At 36.2% G+C, this 25,357-nt stretch overlaps 1 long non-coding RNA gene across 8 annotated transcripts in view; it reads right to left on the bottom strand.

Moving 5' to 3' along the window:
• The window catches only part of LOC107179968, a 225,957-nt gene that overhangs the window by 110,178 nt on the left and 90,422 nt on the right, over window positions 1–25,357 (bottom strand). For all 8 annotated transcript variants that reach the window (XR_006220121.1, XR_006220115.1, XR_006220120.1 and 5 more), the window contains one exon: window positions 24,505–24,559. This is a non-coding gene — a long non-coding RNA (uncharacterized LOC107179968). The remainder of the gene's footprint in view (window positions 1–24,504; window positions 24,560–25,357) is intronic.

Genomic DNA, 25,357 nt, shown 5'->3' with positions numbered 1-25,357 from the left:
TCTCATGGCTCATGAGTTTGTGCCCAATGTCAGGGGGCCTGGAGCCTACTTTGGATTCTGTGTCCCTTTCTCACTCTGCCCCTCCCCTGCTCATGCTCTTTCTCTGTCTCTCTCTCTCTCTCAAGAATAAATAAACATTAAAAAATTTTTAAAAAAAGAACCAAAACAAATGAGCAAAGGAGAAAAAAAAAGAGAGATAGAGACACAAGCCAAGAAACAGATTCCTAACTATAGAGATCAAACTGATGGTTACCAGAGGGAGAGAGGTGGGGAGATGGGTTAAATAGAAAATGGGGGTTAAGGAGGGCACTTGTTGTGATGAGCACCTGGTGTTGTGTGGAACTGTTGAATTGCTGTATTGTACACCTGAAACTACTGTTACATTGTACATTAATTGGAATTTAAATAAAATTTAAAGTTTTTTAAATAAAAACTTAAAAAAAACTGGGAAAAAAAAGAGGAAATTGTGATACTAAAGGCTAAGCAAGTGAAAATGCCCTGAGGCAGAAACATACTTCATGTTCCTTGAAGAGGAACACTGGAAAGCTAGTGTGGATGGCTAGTGTACAGGAAATGAAGAGAAAGTTCTTATAAAACAATTCCTGAGTCCAGCATTTAACATTATCCAGTCTTACCCTCCTATATTTGCACTGCTCATTAACACTGTACTCATGCCTAAAGACTCCATAAGCACTCTCATCAATATTTTATTCTAGTCATTCTCCTTGACTATTGTATAGTCTTTTCTTTCTCTAAGCAATCTGTAGGTTGTCAAGTGAAATACTACGTCTGATGAAACCTACGCCATTTTCCCAACCTATAGCAATAGGTTTTTAAAGTTTGTTTATGTGGAGAGAAAGACAGACCGAGCAGGGGAGGGGCACAAAGGGAAGGAGAGAGAGAATCCAAGCAGGCTCCACATTGTCAGTGCAGAGGCCATGCAGGGCTCAATCCCACGAACCATGAGATCATGACCTGAGCCAAAACCAAGAGTCAGATGTAACTGACTGAGCCACTCAGGTGCCCCCCAACCTATAATAAATTCATTTTTCTCTGAATCTCTAATAGCACCATTTCTTTTCTTTTCTTTCTTTCTTTCTTTCTTTCTTTCTTTCTTTTTCTTTCTTCCTTTTTCTTTCTTTTTCTTCCTTTCTTCTTTCTTTCTTTCTCCCTTGTTTTCTTCCTTTCTTTTTATTTTTCTTCTTTCTTTCTTTCTTTCTTTCTTTCTTTCTTTCTTTCTTTCTTTCTTTTCCTCTGCTTGTTTCACACACCTACAAATGCCTTCATATAAGCATAATGTACTTATATTTTTCTATAACCAGATCTAAAATTATAAGCTGAGAAATGGGGAGCTATCTTAATAGTATTCTGTATCCTATAGCAACCAGAGTGCCTCACAGTAAGTCATTTTTACATGGATTTAGTTGTATTTGTCTGTAGGATTGAAAGATAAGTAAAGTGAACAATTATCTTTCATTTGACAAACACATATTGAATCTTTACTAAATATTGCACCAAGGATAGAGAGGAAGAAGGTCCAATTCCCAGTGACAAAAAGATGATAAGCTAGTGTAGAAAACCAACTAGTAGATGTGCAAGTACACTACAGCCTAATGGGTGTCTAATTAGAGATACACACAGGGGTGTATGTGTTATTCTGGGTCCTCTGAGAAGCAGATGCCAAGACAGGATCAAGTTTGCAAAGATTTTCTTAGGGGAAATGCCTAGGAGAGAACATAGGGAGGAAGTGGAGAAGTTTGAGAAACAGTCAGTCATGATGCAAGTGTGACCCTGAACTGAGAGAGAGTGAATAGTGGATGAAGTTTCCAGGACTGCTGTGTCATCTAAGGAAGGTCACACAAATTAGAGGAGTCACTGAAGCATGCAAGAATCTGGAGTCTGATGTCTCCCAGGATTAGTCTGCCTGAGTCTCACCACACTCAGACATTGACTAGACATGGTCTATGAGGGTTGTTGCCTTGGCATGTAGCCATGGATTTCATATCACAGCAGCTGGGTTCTTGGTCAAGGATGCTCCTTTTTCCGGGAGACTGCCAGACAAAGCATCAGTGCTGCTACCTTGTGGGAATAAGCTGGATCCAAAATTTAAAGGAGGACCTTTGAGACTCGAGTTGAGTCATAAATTTGTATCAAGAGTGACTTCCATGAAGAGAAGAGGGAAGAAACAAACTGGAAAGGCACTGAGGCATGAGGTGCTCCTTAGGTTCAGAAAACCACATAGACTAGGTGGTTTGAGCATAGAGTACGAAGGTCATGTGGTGAGGAAGGAAAATGACAATGGGAATGTGCAGAGGACAGATCATAATGAGTCCCACAAAAAGCATATGGGTTTTGTCTTGAAGGAGAATTGCCAGAGAAGGAGTTTTAACCAGAGCAAGTGCATGACTGACTACATGCTATGATGTTATTAAAGAGTAAAGAGTGATCCCACTACCATTTTGGCAATAGTCAGATTTTCTATTTACATTAAACAATAGGTTTTGAAGAAGGTAAACTGATCTTTTTCACAGTCTTATTTTTAGTTTGTGAAGGATTTAAAATTATTTTGAAAGAATTAGTATCAAGTCCTTGGAAGAATCTAGACATTAAATTTCAAATCTCCTAAAAGAAGGCACTTAGAATTAGGGTGCTGGGATTCTTTTGTATTAGGAGCTGTTTTGTTAAAAATTTTTAAGTAAAATTTTTCTAAAATTTTATAAAACTCCCTGAAGAGGTTTTGGAAGGTATAAGGAAACTGACGTGCTTGAGCAAGTGCTTAATCTAGGAAAGACACTGAGCAGGAGTATTTGTGAACCTGTTTGGCATCCTCTGCCACTTCTCTAAGAACTTCTAACACATTCAGCCTTTCTATCACAGAAATATTAAAGTGTGATATTTACCATCAATGAACACAACAGGATATATGTGATCCTTCTGCAGGTTCCCTGAAGATTTCCTGTAATTCTGGCAACTACCATTATATAGTACTATAAATGGTTCTGGGAATGCTACTCAAGTATTATTTATGCAGTGTTGTTAATTAAGACACAAGAGATTATTCCTACAATCCGAAGTCTTAATTCGTTCTTTCTAATAAAACGTTTTATTAAAATAAATATGGTCCCATGATTCTCATCACTAGCTATGGACTAATAAACACAGTAATTGGCCAGACCAGTTAATTAAAAAGATAGAGCAATACTTTGGATAACCAAAGTCAAAATCACTTCTACTCACTACATTCATACATATAAGCATCCACAAAATTAGACCACACAGAGTTTTGCACTGCATATGAGTGGTTGTAGAAAAGTGATTCTGAACTGAGAGAGAGGTGAGATTTTATACCTACCCCTGGCGACTCTTGGCAATGTCCGGAGACATATTAGGTCATTATGTTAAAAGGGTCACTACTTACATCTAGTTGGTAGAAGCAAGACGCTGCTAATCCTCCTACAGTGCACAGGATAACTCCCATTCCCCAAGAAAGAATTATCCAACCTAAAATGTTAGCAGATTCCACGTTGGGAAATCCTGTTGTGGAGTGTCCAATCCCAATAGGGTCCTTACTAGGACTCATCAAGTTCTGATCTGAGAAACAAATATAAACCAGCCCAGGATGGTACATAGAAGATTCAGACAAGTACAATCACTGGATGAGAGAAGATCTGCCTTCACTCCACATGATACACACACGAGACATGATGGGTACTCCACATGATACATTTTTTTAACCTGGCATATACATACTCTATGACTAGGAAAACATCTATTTTTTTTTTTAATTTTGAGAGAGAGAGAGAGAGAGAGAATAGGGGAGGGGCAGAGAAAGAAAGAGGGACAGGGAATCCCAAGCAGGCTCTACAGCATCAGCACGGAGCCTGATGTGGGGCTTGAATCCATGAACCTTGAGATCATGACCTGAGCTGAAACCAAGAGTTGGGCCTCTAACTGACTGACCCACCCACATGCTCCACACTCGACTAATTTTTGACTTTAGTGACAGAGAGGATCTGAGGGCAGCATGAAAGAAAGTTTATTTGTATTTCTGGGGAGAATGTGGTTGCATAGGACATTCTATCATCCTAAATGGACAATAGATTAGGCCTCCACTATGTGTCCTAGACATGTAGTGACAGTCTCCATTATGCATGAAGCAATTAAGTGACTGCGTTTTATTAAATATTTACTACAATACATATATATGTATATATATATACACACGTGTGTATGATATGCAATATATATTTGTATATGTATTATATATAATTATAAATAATATGTATATAAATGATGTATACTTTATATTTGTTATATATTTAATATATTGACATGCATATATAAATTACATGTACACAAATTAATTATATATGTAATAAATATGTAAGTTCCATATATTATATGTATCTGTATAACCTATTTTATTGATGAAGAAACTGAGGAAGAGAGGTTCGTTAGTTTGCTCAAGTTCTTACGGCTCATAAGCAGGGCAGTTTAATGAGTTGTATATCTTCTAAGCATTATCATTTGAGGTTTTTTTCCCCATTTGTGACTGTGGTTGCAGTTATTGTTTTTTTAATTTTGAAGACATTTTCTTGACACATCTTTATTTCAGTGAACTCATGCTGCCTTCAAATAAGATCCCAAATTACCTTCTAGTCACCAAATATAATTACCTTAACCTCAATTTTCATCTCTGAGGTTTCTGTTTCATTTGTTACTAGTGAGACTATCCACAGTGACATGACAATTGGCTAGTTCTATTAGTCTTTCTACCTGATTCATCAGCCTTTCTTCTGTTTCCCTGTTTTCTGTTATGACTATTTTTACACTCCTCCTTTAATTATCTGCAATGATTTTGTCCTTGAACCTCCTCCCCTTTCTGTATCCATGTTGTGGACATCTTAACTTCACCTATCCCTTCAAGGCAGATAAAAAAATCAATTTTAATATAGCAGACATGTGAATATACAAGTGTTTGCTGAATAAAACTGATAAATATACAAGTGGTTTCTGAATAAAAGGTAAACATTATTTAAGTAACAAAAAGAACCAAGGAATGAAAACTAGGGAAGACTTAAACTTTATGAGCTGGCAAAAGTATATTTATTAAAGGAGTCTATGACTTAATTTTTATGTGTCAACCTGGCTAGGCCACAGTGCACAGATATTTGCTCAAAGACCAATCTAGATATCTCTGTGAAGATTTTTTTAGATAAGATTAACATTTAAATCATCAGACTTTAGGAAAAGCAGATTGCCCTCCATAATATGGACAGACTTGGTCCAATCAGCTGAAGGTCTTAAGAGAAAACAAATTGAGGTTTCCTCAGGGAGAAGAATTTCTGACTCCAGCCTGCCTTCAGACTCATTCTTCAACACCAATTAATTCTTCCTTGGGTGTCTGGTTGCAAGCTTGCCCTGCAAATTTTGTACTTGGCATCCCCTACAAAGCTCTCTTTATGGACACACACACACACACACACACACATCTTATTCGTTCTGTTTCTCTGGAGAACACTAACTAATACAGAGTCTGATATAGAATGGCTAAAAATGTTAGTAACAAACCCAATATTATCTTCCAGGCCATCGAAGGAGTTTCAAGTAGTGTTAGGTGTTCAGCAATGTCAAGTGCTACAGAAACTCTGTATTTGCAACAGAGAAGGGACCAGTGAGTAATAACCTCTCATCAATGATAAATTAAACAAGAAGAGTTCCAGGAGAATGCTGGAACAAAACTGTAATGAGTTAAAGAACAGGTGAATATGAGGATTGGAAGAATTAGATAACCTTTTGAAGACATTGGATAATATCAGATATTATTGACTGTATCTCCACTTTCTATGTTCACTGTCAATCCTGAGTTAAAGCCCTCTGCCTGTTGCAGAGTCTATAATCCCATAACAGTTTGTTTTAAATAATAGCTTTGATATTTAAATCACATACCATAAAATTCCCTTTGTTCAAGTGCATAAGTTAGTGGACTCACAGAGCTGTGCAACCACCCCTAACTATTCATCACACTTCTGCTGACTCTCACTGTCCCACCAATCTGCTCATTGCCTCCATATTTATCTTCGTACAGTACAGAATAATCAGGTCTCTTCTCATCCAAAAATCTGCCAGTCTCTGTTTACTGTATTGTTATTATTATTATTATTATTATTATTACTATTACTATTATTATTATTTTGGTTTGGCCTCAAGGCCTCCAGACCTTGACTCCTTTCACATACTCTTACTTTTGCAAAGCTACAGGATTTTTTTAAACTTCTGAGCAGCCACTTGGCTTTCTAGGACATGCTGTTCCCGAATCTGGAATCCTCTACTCCCACCAAGCCAGCATCATATACAATTCTTACTTATCAGTCAAACTTATCTCCTATGTCATGAACCACTTTACTTCATAACTGATTATCTAAATTTCAGTTTGGATACGCATAAAAAATCATGGAAATGGTGTTTTACAAAGGTAGAGGGTTAAATTTTCTCATAAAAAAGTCCAGATATGGACAGTATGTAGGGTGGGAATGATGACTTTCAGTTGTGGGGTCACAGGCTGTTTCTAACTTCATGTTTCACTAAGACAAGGATGTTACCCATGTCCGCATAGACAAAATTAGACTCACAGAAGATGCATCCTAAGCAACAAGATGGAGAAAATAAGACATATGAAGTCACATTCCAGTTCTCTTTTTAAAAAAATTAACTGAAAGCTTCCAGCTTTGACTTCCAACTTATTGATCAGCATGTATTCAAGCAAGTGATACCACCTACCTAAATGGATGCTGGCAAATGTAAATTTCATTCTTGACAGTGAGCATTCTAAAAAGGGACATTGGATATTGGAGCAGGCAACTTGACTACTCTGTCATAACTGTAATCTAAGCTCTTTGAAATTTTTGGCCTAATATTGCAGCTATTTGGGTAATAACCTTGGGTAATAATCTATTCCTCTTTAGGTCATAAACCCTTAGAAGGCCAATCTTTGACTTTTGTATCCACTGAGCCCCCACACTGTTAGTGCGGAGCTTGCTTGGGATTCTCTCCCTGTCTCTCTGGTACCCCCCCCCCCACTCATGGTCTCTCTCCCAAAATAAATTTAAAAAACATTAAAACAAACAAACAAACAAACAACTACCGCTTTACACAATTAGATCTTACTCTGATGCTTCTTGCACAGAAAGTGTAAATAGAGAGGACTTAAGCTCTTTAAGGGATGGGTTCAAGAGATGGGTTCTGAGAATGAGAGACAATAAGAAAGACAGCCATGAGTAACGCATTCTTAGCACCCCTTTTACTAATTCCACCAGATAGGTAAGTTACTGATTTTTCTGTCGTATGGACAAGTAAAGGGTGCAGGAAAGACCCAGAGGTGATTTGCCAATACTTGTATACCTGGGTACCAGAATGAAATTCTACAGAAGCAAGAAAAATGGATAATTAGTGTTTCTCTTACCAAGTATGCAGCACACTTATTAAAGACATTGTCCTGAGAACTTCAATACTTTCATGCCTAATGACTTTGCACACATTGTGCAGTAATTATAATAGGAGCTCAGTATCATATGCATTATCAGTTCTCCCACTTCAGGTCTGACCATCATTTTTAAGCGATTTCTTAAAGACATAAGGAAAGCGAAGAGTTAACTGCTTTTTAAAATATGTATTAGAACTTATCTGGAAGTTGCCAAAGCAAATCAAGCAAGTATTGTTTGCAGGAAACACATTTTTTTTCTTCTGTATTGTATTATTACTAATAGAGTCTTTGGTCGCAAATGGCCAAATCAGAAAATGGAAATTTATGGGAAGTGTAGTAGAAGCGTCAAACATTAGGTGCTAAAATTAATCAGCTTTTTCTGAACACTTTTTTAACTCCTCTATTCTAGTTCTTATCTGACTATATTGTTTGCTCTTTGAAATTCTGTCTTGCCTGCTGGACTACAAGTTCCTTGAGTGAAAGAAACTGGGTCTTAATTATCCTTGGTGTTCCCAGAACTTAAGCCTTTTCCCAGCACAAGGCATATTTATTATAAGACTAATGAATACTCCATTTTTTTGAGATGAAGAAAATAATATATCCCCAATGTGGGAAGCTGATAGTTTCTATTTATCTACTTGTCTGTTTGTGAACAAAAATAATGACTATAGAAATGAGGAAATCATTTTGTTCCCAAATACACTTTGTTTTGAATTTATTAAGGCCTTAGAGCATACAAGTGAGTGAGAGAAGGAGTTCGAGAGCAAAATACAAATTACTAAAGCCTTGAGAAATATTTTATAGGAATGAAGAAATAAATGATAATTACTGTACTAAAATCAAGGGACCTAGTAGAGGTGGACACCTACACATATCCAAGAGAGTAGTACAGCCATAAACTTTAACATGGACCCCATTTCACCAATGCCAAGAAATCCCGTTACTCTAAGTCACTCTGGGCATGTAATGAAGTATTGTTGATTCAACACTTCACTCTTGAGGTCTTTCTCTGAATTAGTTCTTGGTGTTGAGTTTACGGTGCTGAAAAAGGCAGGCTTTTGTGGAGATTATGCTTCGTAATGGGAGGGAGTATGCACACATACAGAATGTTACCGAGACGTGAGAGATACTAAACAAACACCCTGATACTGTATAGCAAAGCTTTCTTCCCTACAGAATCTATTTTTTATAACAGAGCTTAAATTCAAACTTTAGAAAATTAATGATCTCGCAATTCACTAAATCCTACCAAACTCACACACACACCGTCTATGAAACAGATTATAGCTGTATTATAAATCATAAACCATCATGTTCCTGCCCTAATGAGATAACACAAGAGTAGATGGGATATTTATATTGATTATTTCCCCCTTGAATTCCTGGGTACATCATTGGAATTGCTCTAATCAGCCCTTATTTTTTCTTAAGTCTTGGGTCAATTCTGAGCAGGATAAAAGGAGATCAGCAACCTGTGTTCAACCAGAGGATATGGCCTAGATTTAGTCTTTTTTCAATGAAACCAATATCGTGAGTAAGTTCTAGTTACCTATGGAGTTTCCCATTTAGCTTTCCAAGTGTCCCCATACCCTCTCTTCCTGTTCTTCACCCTCCTTCCTTTCATCACCAAAAGCTTGGACACATCTTTTGTGTCCACATGAGACTATTTTTTTCTTCAATTTTTTTTTACCTGATCTTTCAATGATATGTTAGAAACAGAACACTGTCTTAAACTCCCTAACTGAAAAAAACTATTACTGCCAACAATTGAGTCTTATTTCCCAGTCTTCAGTGCCTGATTGGGGTCCTTCTTAAAAAAACCACCACTGGGGCGCCTGGGTGGCGCAGTCGGTTAAGCATCCGACTTCAGCCAGGTCACGATCTCGCGGTCCGTGAGTTCGAGCCCCGCGTCAGGCTCTGGGCTGATGGCTCGGAGCCTGGAGCCTGTTTCCGATTCTGTGTCTCCCTCTCTCTCTGCCCCTCCCCCGTTCATGCTCTGTCTCTCTCTGTCCCAAAAATAAATAAAAAATTAAAAAAAAAAAAGTTGAAAAAAAAAAAAACACCACTGATTTTAATATTAGCTCCAATCTGAAAACGAGCTAACACCGGCTGATAAATACTTCTTTCATGTACCACAACTTGCTTATACCAGGTGTTAAGTTTCATCCCTTTGGACATTGCTCACTATCATAACAGCCTGCCCTTAAGCAAGCCAGCGAGAGTAGGACACACAGTTTTTTAGATCCCACACAAACTCAATACCCTCTTCTTCCCCCCATACTGCTCATATTACTGAGAACTCAGTATCTCTTCAAATGTACTCAAATTATGATAATATATAAAGAAATATTTTATTTTGCATTGCATACCTAAAAAGAATATAAAATTAATGTACACAAAGAAAGATAAAAATAGTCATGCTGGTGCATTACATTGACCAGCAAAGAACAAGACTCAGTTGTTATTCATCCTTTTCAGACACACTGCTTGAGTTAAGCAAATTTCAACTGGTTCTGCAGCATTAGTCAGACCTCCAAGCTTAAAATTTTGCATTGTTTAATATTTTCCATTGCTGTGAAGGTAAACATAGTCATTAATCCAAACTGTTGGCAATGGCAATGTTTTGTGTGTTACCACCAAGACTGTGGTAAATACATGAGTGCATAGGAAATTTTGATGTACAGTGTTTGGGAGAATGGATAAATAATGTTTTTGAAACATAGTTGACTGGATGTTTGTTCTGTAAATCACCATAACCATTTAAATAAGAAGCCTTAGGATGATGTTAAAATATTTTTGAAATAGTCCAAAAGATCCTCAAATATAATTCAAATTTATTTTCCAGAAATCATAGGAATCAAATCATCTTCTCCAGTAAAATGGTATTTTCCCCACCAAAGAAAATGAAGTAATGTTATAAAGTCATTTTTTTTAAGAGAGACATATTTGAGAGTAAGCCAAATATCTAAGCCAATACTTGTCTTTAAAAGTAAAAGAAAGCAAAAAAAAAGTCAGTTTGGGTAATTTTTTATAAGTTTCAGTTTTATAAGACATGTAGTCTAGTAATAGTAATTATTTATACTTCTTTACATGAATTTGGGCAGCATAAACTTAATTCATAACATAATTATTTGCTATTTTAATGATCTCTATGGTTTACTGTAGAAGAAAAAGTAAAACCTAATGATATATAATTCCATTTACTGAATTTTCCATTATTGACATTTTTAATATGTGTATGGAGGAATATATATATTTTGTGATCTTGAGTTATAAAAGACATGTCATATCTATACTTAATTTCCTTTCTTGTTGCTGTGCAAAGATTTATTGAGGATGACCACTAAAGTGAGCCAATGGATGGTTGCCTGATAAACACAGACAAAAAGAAACGATTTCAGGATAACTATTTAATGTGTCAGGTTGTCTGGGTCCATAACCTGAAGAATGAGAAGGGGTCCCCACTCCTACTTCCAAATAAAATGTTTAAAATTTTTTGAATCCCCCTAATTATATGGCTAATTTCCTTCTGATGAGACTGAATTGGCACGTATATGACCAAAATTATTCAGTAAGAGACAAAGCATTTTCCTAAACCATGTTTTTCTCCACTTTTAATTTGTTTATAAATTTCAGAGATAGAATAGAGAGCCAATTGTGTACAATATGATGGAGTAATTGTGGTTTCAGTCTGAGTCATCTAAGTTTCCTGGCTTTTTGATATAATTTATATTATATTTTCCATTGTGGAGGATAATGAATTTTGGGAAACTCTTAAAAATATTCATTCAGGATAAGTTGTATTATGTGGAAAGGATTTAAGGAAATAGAATTTGATATAGTTATTATATAAGATTTATGTGGTTCTTTGGAAAACAATGTATAAAACAATGTATATATGAAGTGGCCATCATAATGCCACACTTCCCAATCAACTACAAATATACAAAATGCTTACGACTGAAGACAAAGAACAAAGAGAAAGGAATAATAAAGAGCCACTCACCTCCTTTCCTCATTGATTGAATTCTGGACTTCTATCTTTGTAATCAAAGCCCAAGTAGAAAGTAGTAGACTGTGAGACGACATGTAAATAACTTTTCACTCTGAAGTCCTTTTGGTCTTATTTATAACATGAGGATTGTATCTATGTGGTTTTTAAGATCCCTTCCAGTGACACTAAATTACCATGGTATATCGCTGTGGTGTCCATAGGAAATTTAATTCTTATAAAATTAGCACAAGTAAGATTGATTTTTCAAACATGTATAAGATTAACATTTTATTTAAGTTTATTTATTTTGAGAGAGAGAGAGGGAGAGAGGGAGTACATGAGAGAGGGACAGAGAGGAGGAGAGAGAGAATTCCAAGCAGAATCCACACTGTCAAAACAGAGCCCAACATGGGACTCAAACTCACAAAGCCATGAGATCATGACCTGAGCCAAAAACGAGAGTCAGACATTTAACCAACTGAGCCACCCAGGCACCCTGAAGATAAACACCTTAAAAGAAAAGATTAACTTTTGGCAAAATTTTGCCAGAATTAAAACATACTAACAGGAGAAGTAACAAATATAAAGGAAGAATCAAGTGGAATATACCCCAACAAAGTTACTAGAACACATAGAACAGAAAGCATAGAAGTAGCTGTTTACTACAATGCAGGTCTTGACTAAATGGATGGAGAGTTTATCATACTTCAAGAAAAGTTAAATACAGGGGTGCCTGGGTGGCTCAGTTGGCTGAGCGTCCGACTTTGGCTCAGGTCATGATCTCGCAGTTCGTGAGTTCGAGTCCTGTGATGGGCTCTGTGCTGACAGCTCAGAGCCTGGAGCCTGCTTCGGATTCCTTGTCTCCCTCTCTCTCTCTGCCCTTCCCCTGCAAATGCTGTATCTCTCCCTCTCTCTCAAAAATAAATATAAAAAAATTTTGTTTAAAAAAAGAAAAGTTAAATACCAAACATCCGAGGATAAGACATAAACTGGTATGTAATAAAAGATATAATTACCATTTTGAACCCAGACCATTCAAGCACAACAGTCAAGCACTGAGAACTGAGAATCAATATCTAAAGAAGGTTCAGGGAAGAATATTAAATATGTGCTCTAAATAAGGGTGACATTCACTTAAAAAGAAAACAAAACAACTTTTTGACATACACAAGAATTTTTACGAAATATAGCATCTCCACTAAAGTCTATTTGAAGATGTCATCCAGTCAGATAAATAAGAAACCAAAATTAAACACATATGAATCAATAGGTCAAAGAATGAAATGACTAGGAGAGAATTCTGAATCCAGGTAGACATACCATTAAATCCTAATAATTACAGCAACTTGCTGCAAAACAGAATGCAAGTACTTTAATTTTAGAAATAAAAGACAACACATTGAAAAATAATAGAGAAGCAAAAATATCATAAAGTATGCGAAATAATTGGAAGAGTTCACCAGATAAGGAAGGGGATAATAGTCCTTCATCTTTCACAGCAGGGTATCAAAGGATATTGTTTAATTTCTATAGATGATAAGCAAAAATGAAAGTTTAGACATTATAATTTAAAGAACTACAGGTAATTACTCTTCGCAAAAACACTGAATAGACTATATGCCCTCTAACTTAGCAAAGATACAAAAGAAAGAATGACAAAAACAACTAAAATAAAGGTTATATATATTATAAAATAAAACAAAATAGAATGTTTAGGCTTAAATACCTGAAGCCAAACAAAACATATGATAAAGCAGTAAACTGAAATTTCACCAAACCGATAGGGTACATCCTGAAAACTTCTAAAGGGAATAAATTAAGCTATAAATGAATAAAAATCAGATCAACTTTTTATTTTTCATCAGTAAAACTGGATGCCAAAAAATAAAGCATCTTCAAAATTTTAGAGTAGAAATAATTTTCAATCTAGAATTCTGTACTCTTGTAGATTATAGAATTACTGAAAAATATTCACTCCCTCATAGTAATAGGATTATATATCTCTGTCAATTGATCTATGATTTGCTTGTGCTTATGCTGCCACGGCACTGACAACAGATTTTGACCAAGTGACACGGTTTGGCAATTGGGATGGGAATGGACATGGTATTTGCCAGATCTGAGGCAGAAGCTTTAAATGTTGTTGCATAATTTGGTTTGACATGACCCTGCATCCTTGCCTTCTGCTGTGGAAATGTGAATCCTAGACAGGGTCTATTCTATCAGCATGGGGCTGGGGACGGGAAGAAATGGAACCATGCTGAGCTGCTGATCTAAGGTGGGCCATGCTGAGTCAAACCAGAGCTGAAGTTGGTCCACAGCCCTCATGTAATTGAGCCAGAAATAAATATGTGCTATTGTAAATCACTGAGATTTGGGGACTGTTTATTACCATAGAAAAATTGAATATAGCCATAACAAAGACGTTTACCCCTTGAGGGAGGAATTTATAGTATTCCCAACATCTATTCTCTCTTTATCTAAAGTTAACACAGAGATTTTCACTTGGGAACTACTCCTTCTCCAAGATCCATTCAAATAATTTGGGTGATTCTCTGCACAATTCCTAACACCATGAGGGAGGATAAGCCTATCACGAAGCATTCAACATATTCCTCCCATTTGGCCAAGCTGATTGATTCAGAAACATGTAGTTGATCCCCTTCAGGCATGAATAGCATGTTCAGTAGTTTTATTTAGTGGTATGGTTACTAATGCAGAAAAAAGCTTTCTCTGTATTTAAACTCAGATAAAGTCCAGATATCTCAAGAGACTTTATAAGAAGATAGACTGTTTTAAAGAAGCCAAACAAGAAAGCATAATTAAGACATGGAGAGAGACTGAGCTGTGATGACATCATTAAGACCTTGAATACAACTACTGTATTCCTGGGTGTTTCCTAAACCAGTAAATCTCTTTTTATGATTTAGCCAGTTTAAGTTAGATTATTTTCTACTCATAACCAAAATAATGTGTATTATTATAGCTCCCATCCACCTTTTTTTATTTGATAAATTACTCAAATTAAGTAAATGTATCAAAAAAGAGGAAGGTCTTGAACTCAAGAAACAGCATAAAACTCAATGAAACTGACACTTAGGGAAACAGATGTACATTTGTAAAGTAATGGGTCACAGGGTAGGAACTTCAAGAAAGTTCCAACAAGGATTTCCTCAAAATTGTGTCTCAAACAACAGAAAAAATTACTGAGAAACTGGAAAATATTAGTAATTGAGTAAACAATGTCCATGCTTTGTTTTTTTGTTTGTTTCTTGTTTGTTTGTTTGTTGCCTTGGTAAGAGAAAAGAAAGGCAGTCAGAAATATCCAACCCTACCACAAATAGCTCTACAAGAAAGTTATCATTTGTAGTTGATGCAAACTAGAAAGTACATTATTTTGTGAATTTGATGGAATATAGGAGAGGAAGATCCACCTGTCTATTTTGGAAGAAGTTAATTATGTTATCAATATTAACACAATTTTAAGGTAAAATTGACAGAAGTCTAGAAACGGAAAATCCTTCCATTAAGTAAATAAATATAAAAAGTTGAGAAATTGAGAAATAGGAGGTTAAGTGTCTTACATTATAACTTTATATCAGTTGAAAGGTATTTAATTTTCAATATTTGTAAATGTACTTTATAAGTTAGCTAAATTCTCAACTAGCATGGCAGAAAGTGAACAGATAAGATCATAAAGGAAAGATAAGTCAATAAAAATAAAGCCATATCTAAATCTAGATATGGAAATGCCTCTCAGAACAACTAAAGTCATAAATAAAATGATTGCTTTATTATGAGAAGGACTAAGAATGCAGAAGGTTAGGAAGAACAGAAGAAATTTGCTTTTCATCACATGTAATTTTCTACAAACATACACACCTGAATTTCCCACACCTTTTGTGTATTATTTTCAATTTTAGTAAGTAACAGAGCTAAACTCAGCTATTAAAACAAAATTTTAATTGGGGAGCCTGGGTGGCTCAGTCTGTTACATGTCCGACTTTGGCTCAGGTCATGATCTCAAGGTTTGTGAGTTCGAACTCTGCATCAGGCTCTGTGCAGGTAGCTCAAAGCCTGGAGCCTGCTTCGGATTCTGTGTCTCCTTCTCTCCCTGCCCCTCCCCCACTCGTGCTCTGACTCTCAAAAATGAATAAATGTTAAAATTTTTTAAAAAATTTTAATTAAAGTGAAATAAAATAATTTTTTGAACTACATGTTGTATGCAAGAATTCACACTGGAAAGCAATCTGCCTAACATAAAAATATATAAGAACAAAAAATAACAACCTGAACCCTAAAAATGTATTAATAAGGAAACAAACACCCAATTAAAAAAAGACAAAAGATTTGAAGAGACACTGCCAAAAACATACACATGATAAGGAAGCACATGAAAAAGTGCTCAATATCAGAAGTCATCAGGGAAATTCAAAATTAAAGTTACAATGAGATGCCACTACATATCTATTAGAAGGTTAAAATGAAAATGACTTACCATAACAAGTATGGGAGATGCTGTGTAGGAGCTAGAACATTTATATCCTTCTGATGAGAATGCAAAATGTTGCAAACATCTTGGAAAACAGTTTGACCATTTTTTAAAAAGTTAAACACCTGGGTCCCAGTTAGGGGCACCTGGATGGCTCAGTTGGTTAAGCGTCCAGCTTTGTCACAGATTATAATCTTGTGATCCGAGTTTGAGCCCCATGTCAGGCTCTGTGCTGACAGCTCAGAGCCTGGAGCCTGCTTCAGATTCTGTGTCTCCCTCTCTCTCTGCCCCTTTCCCGCTTGTGCTCTCTCTTTCTCTCTCTCTCTCAAATAAAAAAAAACAAAACCCCAAACTTAAAAAAATAAACAAAACAAAACAAAGTTAAGTTAAACACACATGTGCCATATAACCTAGCCATTCCACTCTTAGATATTTACCCAAGCGGGGGTATGGGGAAGCATATGCCCACACAAATGACTTTTAAAATAATATTCTTAGCCATTTTCAGCTTTCTATATATAAGAAAACTGGAAACAGGACTTCCAGAATGAGTCTGAGGAGCTCCTTCAAACTGCTCTTCAGTGAAATATCGTAAGAGTAAAAAATTCTCTAAAAAGACATATTTAGAAAAATGTTGCTAAGGCCAATGTCAGAGAATTACTGCCTCTCTTCCAGAATTTTCATGGTTTCAGGTCTCACATTTAATTTTTAATTCACTATGAGTTTATTTTTGTGTATGGTGTAAGAAACCAGAGAGGATGTGGGGATGTAGGTGGGGGGGTTCCAATATTACACATTGGAAACTAACATAAAAGTGTATGTTAATTATACTGGATTTTCTTTTTTTTTTCTTTTTTTTTTTTAGCATTTATTTATTTTTGAGACAGAGAGAGAGAGAGAGAGAGAGAGCACATGAACAGGGGAGGGTCAGAGAAAGAGGGAGACACAGAATCTGAAACAGGCTCCAGGCTCTGAGCTGTCAGCACAGAGTCCGACACGGGGCTCAAACTCACGGACCGCGAGATCATGACCTGAGCCGAAGTCGGCTGCTTAACCAACTGAGCCACCCAGGTGCCCCTGGATTTTCTATAAGTAAGTCAGTAAGTAAACAACAACAACAAACTTTTTTTTAAAAGCTAAAAACCAAAAAACAAAACCCAATCCTTTAAATTCACTGGAAACTGTCCAAAGGATATACATCAAGTGAATAAATATTTACATAATGAAGCCTACCAAATGCCAAAAGAACAATGGGTATCTATGGCAATTGACCCACAACCTGCTCCCTCTTTCCCCATCCCCAGCTCAACATGGCAGAAGCTCCACTCTGATCAGGTGTGGTCAAGATAATGGGGTTTTATCTCGTCCTGCATCTGCATAAGATACTCTAGAATCTCCCCAGAAGGAGAAGATTGCATGCATTTCTCATCCTCCCAGGTTTTGTCAGCAGAAGCTAAATTCCAAACAAATCCAGTCAAGAGGTAGGGGTCTCCCTTCCTCCACTGAGGTCTGAATCATTGCATGGAGGCTTTACCTAGGCAAGGCTGACTGAAAATAACAAGGCTTCATATATTTAACAAATAGTCTTTGCCCCAGCTTGTTCATGGGGCAGAGGTTCCACGCTGGTCAGCCAAGAAAACCAGAGGCTACTCTCCTCACACAGCACTTTGTTCATAAAGCAAGAGAGCCACTCCAAGAGAAATGATCCACTGTCCTCTCTCTCATTCCTTTGGAAAAGACTGAAATTTTGCCCATGGGGAGAGGCAGCCCATAAGACCAGAAAGCATCAGCAGTCACTCTGAAAAACAGTATGAAGGTCCCTCAAAAAATTAAAAATGGAACTACCCTGTGACCCAGCAATTGCACTACTTGGTATTTATCCAAGGGACAAAAACGCTTATTTTGAAGGGGCACATGCACCCCAATGTTTATAGCAGTGCTAACAATAATAGCCAAATTATGGGAAGAGCCCAAATGTCCACTGACTGATGAATAAAGACGTGGTACACACACACACACACACACACACACACACACACACACACACACACAATTGAATAATACTCGGTGATCAAAAAGAATGAAATCTTGCCATGTGCAAAAATATGGATGGAAGTAGGGTGTATTATGCTAAGTGAAATAAGTCAGTCAGAAAAGACAACTTTCATATGATTTCATTCACATTTTGAACTTAAGAAACAAAACATATGAACATAGGGGGAGAGAAGGAAAAATTAAGATAACAGAGAGGGAGGCAAACCGTAAGAGACTCTTAAATACAGAGAACAAACTGAGGGTTGCTGGAGGGGAGATGGGTGGGGGATGGGCTAAATGGGTGAAGGGCATTAAGGAAGGCACTTGTTGGGATAAGCAGTGTTATATGTAAGTGATGAATCACTGAATTCTACTCCTGAAATTATTATTATACTATATGTTAACTAACTTGTATTTAAAAAAAAAAAAAAAAAGAGGGCGCCTGGGTGGCTCAGTTGGTTACACATCCAACTTCTGGCTCAGGTCATGATCTCGTTGTTGGCAGGTTCAAGCCCCGCATTGGGCTCTGTGCAGCTCAGAGCCTGGAGCCTGCTTCATATTCTGTGTCTCCCTCTCTCTCTGCCCCTCCACTGCTTATGCTCTGTCTCTCTCCCTCTCTCAAAAATAAACATTAAAAAAAATTATAAATAAATAAATAGGAAAAAAACAAAACAACTAGAGAGCTTCAAAATGCTCCTCAGGTGAACAAACTTTATTGAGAGTAGAGTGTGGGACATGTCAAGCCTAAAAGGATGCTCTTGAAAACAGTAAGTTTGGAGGACAAGCAATTAAGAGGACGCTGGTAGCTCTAGGAGAGCAACAAGGCAAAATACAGGCCAGTTAGTTTATCAGAGGGAACAGGTAAGAAACAGCTAAAAATACCCCTTCTACTTTCAGAACAAACCTCGAAGACTGGCTCCTGAAATTATTCACACACACACCCAAAGGCACCTGTTAATTGGATCAGATAGTGCATCAATTTATATCCCAAAGGATTACCAAAAAACGATAAGAGTAATCACCTGGCAATTAGTGGAGCCTAACAGCTGGGTGTAATACCAAGAGAGGCTGACATCTTGACAGAAAGAATGAGAGAAGAGTCAAAGAGACCTCTGCTAAAAAAATGTCATCCTTAGATAATTGATTATATATTTGTCCAACCCTGCAACCTCTGAGGAGTGACATCAGAGGTTTCACACTGCAGGGAAACAGGCTTCACAAAAATAGTCCATCCAAATCACTAAACAAATAAACAAATAAGCAATAGCAAGAAAAAGCCCTGAACAGGGAGATGAGCACCCAGAGTTACTATATTATCTAAATGGCCAGTTTTCAATAAAATATTATGCGACATGTGAAGAGACAGGAAAGTGTGATACACACACACACACACACACACACACACACACACACACACGAGACAGCAAGTAATAAAAACAGTCTGTAAGAGGGCCTGATGTTTAGTTCAGCAGACAAAATCTTCAAAGCAAATATTATAAATATGTTCAAAAAGCTGAAGGAAATCATGTTTTAGGAAAGAAAGGAAGGAGTTGTATTGGTTGACAGTGTGAGGAGCTCCACGGCCTACCTGGAAAATGCCAGAAAAAATTAAGTATGTACTGTAAGAGTTTATATAAAACTCTAGGAAATGTAAACGAATCTATAGTGACAAAAGGCAGATCAGTGGTTGCCTGGGTATGCCAGGGGTGGGAGGGAAGTTGACAGATGTAGATGTGATGGAGTAATTACAGGGAATCACAAGGAAACTTTTTGGGGTGACATATAAATTATTTTGATGGTGGTGATCCCTTCATAAGTGTATAGAGATATCAAAATGTGTCAAAGTTTACACTTTAAATATGCACAGTTTTAATGTAAGTTTTTAATAAAGCTCTCTAAAAAAAGTTGGACAAAAATACAAAAGGGAAAAGCTAACAAAAGAATGTATGGGTCACAATTCAATAGTTTTGTCATAAGAGCATTTAACTCAGGAGATGTCCTTAAAAGCTGCCCTCCCATAATATGTAGTCCATTATTGCACATTTTGCAATCACAAAAAATTGTTGATTTTTTTTGAAAAACTTATAGTGGATAACACTAAAGCGTTGAATTAACCCTGCAGGAAGACAAAAACATTTTGAAGTTCTCCATCCATCCTCATACTCCTTTGCAATTTGAGGGTTATTCTACATGCAGAATGGTTTGATTACTTGAACATCTGCAGAGATAAACAGTTTGTTCCTTTCTGAGACTAGTGTTTATCAAACTGCATAAGAATTACTGTGCTTATTTTATATACAAAATAGAATTATGTATATGGAATGTATGAGCAATTTAGGGAGGTTTCAAGTGTAATTTGGTTAAGGTGTGATTTCTTTGCCTTACAAGCACGAATGTAATCAAAATCAAAGCCAAAGGCATGAAATCATACAGTTACTTTATCACAATGGGTATATAATCAGAATTACAAAAGCATAGTAAAGAACCTTTATTCCCTCAAAAAAGTTATCATCAAATATATGGAAAATGATATTAAGGAATACAAACTAGTAGCAGAAAAATACAATAGAAGTTTGAGACATTTTCTTAGTCCTTCATGATTATTTAAGTCTTGACGAGTGTCAGATAAATCCAAATGTGCAGTAAATAAGTGATATGTCTTATTTTCAAAAATCTGACTTTTGTTTGTAGTACACTTATTAATATAAAATACTTTATATTTATTAGTCACTTAAGAAGTATAATTTGACATTAAGGACCTTGATTTTGCAGATATGTTTGACTCTACTTTGGAGACTGCCATTTGTGTTAATTTATTAACATTTGCATTTGCCATCATTAGCATTGGGTTTTAGAATGAAGATCATATCAGACTATTTTCTATTGCTGCTCAACAAACCCCTCTAAACCTCAGCTGTATGCCAAACAAAAAAGGTACTTCATTATTTTTCTGTAATCTGTAAATGGGCTAGTGGTTCCTCTGATACTTTACCTAGACTCATGTATGCAGCTTCATTCAGGTAGAGGGTTAGCTGGGACTGGAATATGCAAGAAGGGCTAACTTTTCAGGCAGTTAGTGCTGACTTTTAGCTGAGGTATCTTAGTCCTTCTGCATGTAGCCTTCCATCCTACAGCATTCTTGATTAGCTTCTGAAATGGTATTCTAGGGCAGCTCAAAGTGGCAGCTGAAACATTCTCAAGGGCCAGCCTTGGGAATAATTTTCTATTGGTCAAAGCAAGTCACAAGGTTACCCCCCATGTTCAAGTGTATGAAACGAGGAAGGGACAACTGCTCCCAAGATTCTTAGAGACCCTTCTGGTATTCTTTCTTTCCTAAAGAGAAGGAAAATGAGGCACCAACTTAAATCCCTCAGAGAACGTAACAAAAATCATATTGCCACAGCTCTGATTAGATCTTTTCCTCTGGGCTCATTTTATGTTGAAAACGTTTTACTGCTAGACAGAAAGAATACAGCTACTTCTAACAACATGCTCTGGGCCTTCTATATTTTTCTAAATTCTAATTGCAAATCATTTCATTCTTTAGCTCATCTTTTCTTCCAATACCTTATCATATATAGCTGAATGAAACCCATCCACACTCTCAATATTATGCTTATGAATATCCTTAATCCATTCCTGTTTGTTATGTGCATTTTCCACTTTCAAGTTCTTGCAGTCAATATTTGTGTTAATTGTTCTGCTGCTACATCACATTGATTGACCTTTCTCTAGCCTCCAACAGGCCCTTTTGCCATTGTCCCTGTCTCTGCTTACAGATTTCTCACTCCTTTTCCAGGTTGTACCAGCTGTCTAGGCTCAAAGTCAATTGCACAGTTATTTTAAAGTTATATTAGAGTAGCTCCCAACTTTTGGGTACTAGTTTCTGTACCTGTTAACTATTGGTACAAAACAAACCACACCACGACTCAGTGGGTTAAATGGCCTACATCACAAATATTTATCATTTCTCCTCATCCTGTAGGTTGGCAGGTGATCCCCCTACTGTTTTACCTGTTTTACCTGTCTACCCTTAATGTCTGCTAGAGGACAAATTGGGCTATGTGGGAAGAAAAAATAAGTTTTCTTTTACCTCTGTGAATTCTTGCTGAGGACCCCATAATAAAAGATAAACAAAAAATAAATAAATAAGTCAATAAATAAATAAATAAATAAATAAATAAATAAATAAATAAATTTTATTACATGTGTGCCTCATATATACATGGGAGATAGCAGGGAAAAATCAGTAACTCAAAGAAGTGGCTTAGAGTTCAGACTTAAATAGGGGGAAAAGAGATCTAGACCTCTTAGAGGAGAGTACATGACTTTCAGGAAATATGAATGGGCCCTTAAAAGAATAGATGAGAGCTATATCTAGTTTCTGACAGTTTGTCTGGGTGTGGCGTGGACTCAGTTTTTTCTTTCCCTATAATAAGATACCATCTTTCCGGATCGGTAAAACTCTTAGGGAAGGAAATTATGGCAATTGATCTTTTGGAGGTTCTGTCTTTAAGCAAATAAAGGGAATCTGTAGAAAGCTTCTCCCTGTGTTTGCTGTTTCTCAAGTGCCTCTAGTTCAAAATAATCAATATGCCAAAGTGGCATCTTCAGAGATGGCATGTTTTGCTACCCTTAGCTATAAAATTTAAAACACGGCCTCACTCACCTATCTGAAAATTGATGCTATGTCCTTTTTGTGACAACACAGTTCTCCAAGTTGTCTCTTACCTTTCAGTGGGCTAGACCACCTTTCTTAGAGTAGCAATTTAATAGAGCAAAGGCAAATACTGGTAAGCCTCTTCAGGCCATAGATTCTGAACTCACACAACAGAATTTCCAGTGCATTATTGTTTACAGGATGTTACAAAGCCAGCCAAGATTCAAGACATAAGGAATTAAACTTTAACTCTTCACGCTAGTTGCTATGAAGAACTGGGGGCCTTATTTACTGTATCGCAAAGATTAATACAGTCATAAAGGTGTTTGGAAACATTGTACTCTCAATGATACTAATTTAAAAACACAAATACTAAAGAGGAATAATAATCATTTTTCCTAGCTTTTATAGAAATTAAAATAAATAGTAAACTTCAGAAGAAGAAAACAGCTAGTCCCTCCACATAAGCAACAGTTTTCTTTATTTTTTTTTCTGTGAATGGCTTGACTTAATATTTTGGTTTTAATTTTCTTGAACAACATAGGTGTTCCAATAATGGAAACCATCATAATAAAAATTTCCTGGCATGGAGAATCCTACTTTTCATAATAAAACAGGGAGAACAAAAAACACGGATTCTTCATAAAGCAGCTTCCTTTGCTGTCACTGAAACACAGGATGTGACTTACAGGTGTCACAAAAAGTATTTGGTCCATATGTCTGTAATTGAACTTACATAGAGAGACTTAAAATCAAATTAACAGTCTACCATATACACTATTGGAAAGTAGTCTCATGTCTCTTCTGCACACAGTCATCATTTTTACATATTCTACTTAGGGTAATCTTTTTTATAAAATTTGGCTTTGTTTATTCAATATTATTCTTGCCAAATTTATATACATTGACAGGATGACATTAGTTAATTTGTGTAACTGTTTTAATTAAAGTGTTTCATCTTACGTGATATATTTGAAACGGTTTATCCATTTCTGTACTGATAGTATTTAAAAATGTGCTATTATAATCAACCCTGTTATAAATATTTTGTTTATATCTCCTTGTTTACATTTGCAAAATTTTGTCACGGAATGGAATGCTGTGTTGTGAGATAGGAACATCTTCAAGTATTCTAGATATGCCGAATTCTTCTCCCAGTGATTGTAACAAAATACATCCCTACCCACCCAAAGCGTACAGCTGTTCTAAGATGTCCACATCATCTCCCAACACTTGGAATTGCTGGATATTTTGATTTTTCATTTCAACATGTGAACTGCCTCATGGTTTTTAATGGGAATTTCCCTTATAACCAATGGTCTTGGGTTGTTTGGCTTTTTCTTATTGATTTATAATTCTTTATAAATTCTACTTGCCAAGTCACCATCAGTTATATATGTTACATTAGTCTCTCAGGCTGTGACTTGAATTTTAACATCAGCCTTCGGTAATGCTAAGTAGGTGTCCTATGGATCACACTTTGAGAAAAAATATTCATAGCTTAGAGTGAAAGATAATGTCCTCAAAGTATTAAGATTCACCAGGAAATTAAATAATAGAGGAATGATATAAATCTCTCCTTTGTATTCCAATTATCCTCATAAAAGTATATTTATGATATAGTAACAATAAATGATTGATTGACTTGTTGGTAATGTTACACCTTAATGGGCATTATACTCTTATGCCAACTCAGTATTATATGTATAGACACTGTTTTCAGACTTTTTTTCACTATTTTCAAAGTATTCCTAATGTAAATAAAGAATATTTATTTTAAACTCATTCACTTATTGAACAAACATCAATCCAGGCTTCTGCATGTGTGACACTGTACTTACCACTCAGGATAAAGAGTGAAGAAAATACTGAACTCGCTCACTAGCAACTTTTTGTCTGGAAGAAATAAAAAACCAAAATATGAATACTTTGATTACAGTTTGTGGCATATAAATGCTGTTATTGAAAACATAATAGAATCATTTAAGGAAAATTATGAGGTCAACTAATGTTCATGGGAGATAGCCTTAAAGACGAAAGAAAGTGACTTTAATTGGTCAAGTGTTTCAAAATCAGCCTGATTATCTCAATCTCTTGGGGGTCTTTTGTAAATATAAGATTTACAGGTAACACGAGGATCTTCTAAATCCAAATCCTTGAGGCTGGGTACTTGGAATATGTATTTTGAAACTCCCAGGTGATTTAAAAAATCAGCTCTTTTGTTGGAACCATTAAGCTAGACAAATGAGAGGGAAAAGCCATTCCTAGCATAGATACAGGACAGGGAAGGTGTGAAAGTATGCTGAACCTGAGCATGTACTGGGGATTGCAGGTCGGTCAGGATGACTGTCATGAAGAGTGTCATGGTAGGAGAAAAGCCTAAAAGCTGAGCAGAAACCAAATGGGCAATGCAACTAGTAAAGAACATGACATATAATAGACGTTCAATAAATATTTACTAGATAATGGATAAATCAATAAATGGATGAGTCATTCTGGCTTCATATACCTTAGTTAGAGTTATATGTTTATCTTGAAGTTTATGAGGGATCAATGGCAGGCTTCAAGGAGTGGGGTGGAAATAAAGATTAAATAAACACAAATGAAATATTGTAAAATGACAAAAAAGCCCCTATGTTGTTTTAGTTTCTTAAAGACTCTCTGGAGCTATTATCACCATTCATAAGTGATTGT

The sequence above is a fragment of the Panthera tigris genome, chromosome B4 (genome assembly GCF_018350195.1).
Source record: "Panthera tigris isolate Pti1 chromosome B4, P.tigris_Pti1_mat1.1, whole genome shotgun sequence".
Taxonomy (NCBI): Eukaryota; Metazoa; Chordata; class Mammalia; order Carnivora; family Felidae; genus Panthera; species Panthera tigris.
This window is presented reverse-complemented; position numbering and strand designations above follow the sequence as displayed.